This window comes from Arachis hypogaea, chromosome 12 (assembly GCF_003086295.3).
Source record: "Arachis hypogaea cultivar Tifrunner chromosome 12, arahy.Tifrunner.gnm2.J5K5, whole genome shotgun sequence".
Lineage (NCBI taxonomy): Eukaryota > Viridiplantae > Streptophyta > Magnoliopsida > Fabales > Fabaceae > Arachis > Arachis hypogaea.
The window spans coordinates 70571635-70578613 of record NC_092047.1 but is presented as its reverse complement, the minus strand read 5'-3'; the positions used below and the strand labels follow the sequence as shown (position 1 = coordinate 70578613).

The 6979-nt window shown below is 40.0% G+C and overlaps 1 non-coding gene across 1 annotated transcript; it reads right to left on the bottom strand.

The window, feature by feature from the left end:
- Positions 1–104, bottom strand: LOC112731294 (small nucleolar RNA R71). The gene has a single exon (XR_003167079.1). It is a non-coding gene; the product is annotated as a small nucleolar RNA R71 (small nucleolar RNA).
- Positions 105–6979: the final 6875 nt, after the last annotated feature.

Genomic DNA, 6979 nt, shown 5'->3' with positions numbered 1-6979 from the left:
AGGCTTCGATCTGAGGTTCAGACTTTTAGACAACAAGATGGTGAAACTCTCTACGAGGCATGGGAGAGATTCAAGGATTTGACAAGGAAATGCCCACCAGACATGTTCCATGACTGGGTGCAATTGCATATTTTCTATGATGGACTCTCTTATGAATCAAGGAAGGCGGTAGACCATTCATCAGGAGGTTCATTGAACAGGAAAAAGACTGTGGAAGAAGCCATTGAAGTGATTGAGACAGTGGCTGAGAATGAGTACTACTATGCATCAGAGAGGCACAACACTAAGGGAGTCATGGAGCTGAACCATGTTGATACAATTCTAGTCCAAAACAAGGTGTTTGCCAAGCAACTAGCAGAGCTTACCAGGCAATTAGAAACAAAGCAAGTGGCTGCAATACACACACAAGATCAAGAGGAAGTAAGCATTGAAGGAGGTGATTGGGAAGAGGCCAACTATGTGGGAAACCAACAAAGGCAATCATATGATCCACATTCCAACACTTACAACCCAGGATGGAAAAATCACCCAAACTTTGGGTGGGGGAACCAACAAACCCAACCACAAAACCACAAACCTTACAACCACAACCAACATAACAATTCCACATACCAAAACTCCAACCAAAGATCATACCAAGCCACACAAAACACTTACTCCCAACCATCATATCATGGCCAAAATAATCAACCTACCCAACCTTATCCGAACCAACAATTTCAAGATCAATTAAACCGGATAGAAGGAATGCTTACAACCATGAGTCAAGACATAACCGAATTGAAAGCTTTTAAGGACGAAGTAAAGTCTAACCTGCAAAACCAAGGAGCTGCCATCCAGAAGCTAGAAAATCAAATTTTGTATTTGTCTAAGCAAACCCCTGGGACGAGCGTTTCTCATGCTGCCAAGGCTATTGCAAGGGAAGAATGTAAGGCCATAACCCTCAGAAGTGGAAAGAATCTAAAGGAGATCTCAAAGGAAACCACAGAGGATGAAGCAAGGGAACATGTGAGAGACAAGGAACAAGGACAATCTTTTACACCGTCCGCAACAAAAGAAAAAGAAAAAGAGGTCCTGAAGCCTTATACACCTAAAGCACCATATCCTCAACGTTTGATGAAAAGTGAAAAGGATGGTCAATTCTCCAGGTTCTTGGAGATTTTCAAGAAGCTCCAAATCAACATTCCGTTTGCTGAGGCAATAGAGCAAATGCCACTCTATGCAAAATTCTTAAAAGAATTAATGACCAAGAAGAGAAGCTGGAGAAATGAGGAAACTGTGTTGTTAACTGAAGAATGCAGTGCCATCATTCAGCACAAATTGCCTCAGAAATTGAAGGACCCAGGCAGTTTCCAAATCCCCTGCATCATAGGAGAAGTCATGGTGGAGAAGGCCTTGTGTGACTTAGGGGCCAGCATCAATTTGATGTCTCTAACAATGATGAGAAGAATGAAGATTGAGGAAGCCAAACCAACAAGAATGGCCCTCCAATTGGCAGATCGAACTTTTAAATTCCCTCATGGGATAGTTGAGGATTTGTTGGTGAAAGTGGGAGATTTTATATTTCCTGCCGATTTTGTGGTGTTAGATATGGAGGAAGAAGCCAAAGCTTCAATAATTCTGGGAAGACCCTTCCTGGCTACTGCTGGAGCCATCATAGATGTACAAAAGGGTGAACTCACTCTTAGACTACATGATGAGAAATTGGTGTTTAACGTATTCAAGGCAATGAGCTATCCATCAGAATCACTAAGGGAATGCATGAGGGTTGATGTAGTGGACATTGCAGTACAAGAAACTTTTGAGGAAACAATAAAGGAAGTGGCAGAGGAGGAGTTCACCAAGGATATTGAAGTTAGTGACATCAAGGCTGCTGAAACAACCATGCCAAGCATGCCAGGGAGAGTGAAAGAAGAGAAGGAAGCACCAAAACCTGAGCTCAAAGCATTGCCCCCTAATCTCAAGTATGCATACTTGGGTAGTGATGAGAGTCACCCTGTTATCATTAGCTCTGCCCTGAGCCAAGAACAGGAAGAAGAATTGATCAAGGTGCTACAAACTCATCAAGATGCCATTGGATGGACCCTAGCCGATTTGAAGGGGATAAGTTCATCCATATGCATGCATAAAATCTTGTTAGAAGAGGATGCTAGACCCTCCATTCAAGCTCAGAGAAGATTGAATCCTGTCATGAAAGAAGTGGTACAAAAGGAAGTCATGAAGTTATGGCAGGCAGGGGTAATCTACCCCATTTCTGATAGCCCATGGGTTAGTCCCATCCATGTAGTTCCCAAGAAAGGTGGCATAACTGTGGTGCCAAATGAGAAGAACGAACTCATACCCACAAGAACCGTCACTGGGTGGAGGATGTGCATAGACTACAGGAAGCTCAATGAAGCCACCAGAAAGGATCATTTCCCACTCCCATTCATGGATCAGATGCTTGAAAGGCTTGCCGGACATGCTTACTATTGCTTTTTAGATGGATATTCAGGCTACAACCAAATAGTAGTTGATCCTAAAGATCAAGAGAAAACATCATTTGTTTGTCCATATGGAGTTTTTGCTTATAGACGCATGCCCTTTGGATTGTGCAATGCACCTGCCACTTTCCAAAGATGCATGCTGTCCATCTTTTCGGACATGATTGAAAAATTTATTGAGGTCTTCATGGACGATTTTTCTGTGTTTGGAGATTCTTTTCCTAGCTGCCTACACCACCTTGCCTTGGTGCTTAAGAGGTGCCAAGAGACTAACCTAGTATTAAACTGGGAAAAGTGTCATTTCATGGTCACAGAAGGAATAGTCCTTGGCCACAAAATCTCTAATAGAGGCATTGAGGTGGACAGAGCTAAGGTGGAACTCATTGAAAAATTACCTCCACCAAGTAATGTCAAGGCAGTTAGGAGTTTTTTGGGACACGCTGGTTTTTACAGAAGGTTTATTAGAGACTTTTCTAAAATAGCCAAACCTTTGAGTAACTTGCTTGTCTCTGATACACCCTTTGTATTTGATAAAAATTGCATGCTAGCCTATGAACTTTTGAAGCAAAAACTTTCCTCTGCACCTATCATTGCCCCACCTGATTGGAACTTACCTTTTGAACTGATGTGTGATGCATCAGACCTTGCTATTGGGGCAGTGTTAGGACAAAGGAAAGACAATTTGGTACATGTGATTTATTATGCCAGTAAAGTCTTGAATGATAACCAAAGGAATTACACAACCACTGAAAAAGAACTCTTGGCAATAGTCTTTGCATTTGACAAATTTAGATCCTATCTCATTGGATCTAAAGTCATTGTCTTCACTGATCATTCAGCTCTAAAATACTTACTTGCTAAACAAGAATCCAAACCAAGACTTATTAGATGGGTTCTTTTGTTGCAGGAATTTGACATTGAAATCAAAGACAAGAAGGGTGTAGAGAACAAGGTGGCAGACCATTTATCAAGAATACCATGTGAAGAAGGAAGCGCACAAAGCACACATATAAATGAGTGCTTTCCTGATGAACAACTCATGGTAATTCACAAAGCACCCTGGTTTGCAGACATAGCAAACTTCAAGGCCACTGGGAGTTTACCGTTGGAATTTAACAAACATCAAAGGAAGAAATTGGTAAATGATGCCAAATACTTCATCTGGGACGAACCATACTTGTTCAAAAAATGTTCCGATGGCATACTCAGAAGATGCATATCCGAGGAAGAAGGAAGGGAAGTCTTATGGGACTGCCATGGCTCCACTTATGGAGGACATTTTGCAGGAGAAAGAACAGCAGCTAAGGTGTTGCAGTGTGGTTTTTATTGGCCCACTATCTTCAAAGATGCAAAAGAATTAGTGAAGCACTGCCATGAATGCCAGAAAGCGGGGAACCTGCCAAGAAGAAATGAAATGCCACAACAATTCATTCTGGAACTTGAATTGTTTGATGTATGGGGGATAGATTTCATGGGACCCTTTCCCTCCTCATACTCAAATAATTACATTCTTGTGGCAGTAGACTATGTCTCCAAATGGGTTGAAGCAATAGCAACCCCAACCAATGATAATAAGGTAGTCATGAACTTCCTCAGAAAACACATTTTTTGCCGTTTTGGGGTTCCAAGAGCAATCATCAGTGATGGAGGAAGCCACTTCTGCAACAAACCATTAGAGGCATTGCTTCTAAAATATGGAGTCAAACACAAGGTAGCCACACCATACCATCCACAGACAAGTGGGCAAGCCGAAATATCTAACAGAGAACTCAAAAGGATCCTGAAAAAGACTGTGGGAGCTTCAAGGAAGGACTGGTCGATTAAGCTAGATGATGCTCTTTGGGCATATAGGACAGCTTTCAAAACACCAATTGGAATGTCTCCTTACCAACTAGTATATGGAAAAGCTTGCCATTTGCCACTGGAGTTGGAGCACAAGGCATACTGGGCCTTGAAACTTTTGAACTTGGACAACAAAGCTGCTGGAGAAAGAAGGATGTTGCAAATTCAAGAGTTGGAAGAATTCAAAGCGGAAGCTTATGAGAATGCCAAAATTTACAAAGAAAGAGCAAAGAAGAAGCATGACAGCAACATAGCCCCAAGGAAATTTGAAAAAGGACAAAAAGTATTGCTCTACAATTCTAGGCTGAAGCTATTTCCAGGGAAGCTAAAATCAAGGTGGTCTGGACCATTCCTTGTCACCAAGGTCTCCAAATATGGACAAGTAGAAATCATGGAAGAAAAGTCACAACGAACCTTCATTGTGAACGGTCAAAGACTCAAACATTACTTGGGAGATGTGGATGAGAAGGACAAAGTTAAATATCACCTCAACTGAGGAAGCTGACCGTCAAGCTAATGACGTTAAAGAAGCGCTTGTTGGGAGGCAACCCAACCTGAGGTAATACCCTTTTGCTGTTTCTTTTATTTGTTTCAATAAAAAGGGTGAAGTAGTTTCTGTGCATTGCAAAGAATTAAGTTTGGTGTTTCACACCAAACAATGAATTCGTGGATCAATAATTCAAAGGGGAATGTGTGACTCTAAGTTTGGTGTTCCACCATAAAGATCAACTGAACACAACAACCTTTGAATTATATGAGAGGAAAAACCATTCTAAGCAGTCACAGGAATGCTTAAAACCCTTAGCAGCAACTTCATTCCAAAGAGAACTCAAGGATTCAAAGCACAGAGAAGTAAGTGGGAGACTAAGTTTGGTGTTCACACACCAACTTAAGACTCAGATACTTACCCACACATAGTTGAGCTAACCACTCAAGTGCTTGAGAAGCAAGCAACTTCATCACTCTTTGCAGGAAAGGAAACAAGGATCTTAAAGCATGAAGTAACATTTAGGAGAAGAAGGGAAATCAAATTGTTTCCTGGCAACAAAGAGAAAACAAGGAATTTCACAAGGTGGTATTGTTCCTTGATAATTCTTTAAAAAGGGCAAACAAAAGCATGCTTGTTCTGGTTTAAACTGTAAATGTTGAATCTTTCTGGAATGTGAAGTTTTTAGTATATTTGTCTGTTTATTGCTTTGAATAAAGTGAATGCCTAGATGTTTGGATATAACTCCACCTTCTTAAACAAATGCTTGCCATGCTTGTTCTGTTTCCAAAAATAAAAGAAAAGTTGAACAAAAGTAACTTGGCTCAATTAGTGACAAATCAAGTAGAATTAAGTGGTGGTATGCATGCTTGATTGTTTAGTCAGATCACTAGAAATAGAGTGTAGAATTATCATTTTTTGTGTAGAAATTGAAAACTGTCTATGGATCTTGATGAATAAATGTCTTTGGCCATGAAAAAGAAAGAAAAAGAAGAAGAAAAAGCCACTGAAAAAAAGGCAACCAAAAAACAAAAAAAAAAAATTGAGAAAATAAGCTAGGCACCAATGGTTTGAACTTCTGAGACAAATGCCTGTGGTGTTTATGTATTAAGGATATGCTTGGATGAATAGGTTCTGAGGAGTGTTTCAACACTTGGTAACTTGGGTTAACTAACCCGGGATTATCAACCAAAAGTCCATTATCAAGAGCAACCTAAATACAAAACATTTAGTCACACAAAGAGGTGCTGGGCACCAATGTCTCAAGAAGAAATGTGAACTAAAATGCCTGAAGTGGATATGTGTAGTGCACTGATAAGAAAAAGAAAATGCCAAAGGCTTGTGCAACACATGACACCGAGCAAACAAGGAGCAAAGGAGCTCTAAGAAAAAGAAAAGAAAAACAAAGAAGAGAAAAGTGCCAAGGACATAAGAATAACAAGAGGCCATAGCAGTGTTTGATGGATGCAATGAAAAAGTGATAATTTTACCTGATAAGTATGAAAAAGTGATGCTGCAACTTTCTGCATAAAACCCTTCTGATGAACTTCAAATGCTTGCTAATATAGCCAATGTAATTGCTTTCTGTTTCATACTTTCTTCTCAAATAACTCAGGACTTGCTTAGGGACAAGCAAGTATTAAGTTTGGTGTTGTGATGCCAAGGCATCTTAGGCTAGTTTCACTAGTATTTTTCTGTTAGTTTTAGTGGTTTTATGCATTTTCTTGAGCTTAAAGTAACCAAGAATGGTTAAAAGAATAACAAAGCAATGAACCATCCAAACAATATGATTTTGATGCAAATTCCATGAGTTTTAGTTATATTACTTGAATGCTATGAATGGAAGATTTCTCATGAAATTTTGCAAGACTTTGATGCAATTGTTTGGATGATTTCAGGGAAGAAGAGGCTAGGCAAGGAAGCAACAAAGTCAATAAAGGAAGCTTGAATATCACATGTGGAGTTTAAGTTCCAGTTTAAGCCTAAACTGGAGTTTAAACGCCAGAATCATGAAGGCTAAGAAATGCTGAAACTGAAGTTTAACCTCCAGTTTAACCTTAAACTGGAGGTTAAACGCCAGAATGAAAGTCTCACCAAAGAAGCATTCCACGTTTAACCTCCAGTTTGACCTTAAACTGGAGGTTAAACGCCAGAATGAGAATGCCAA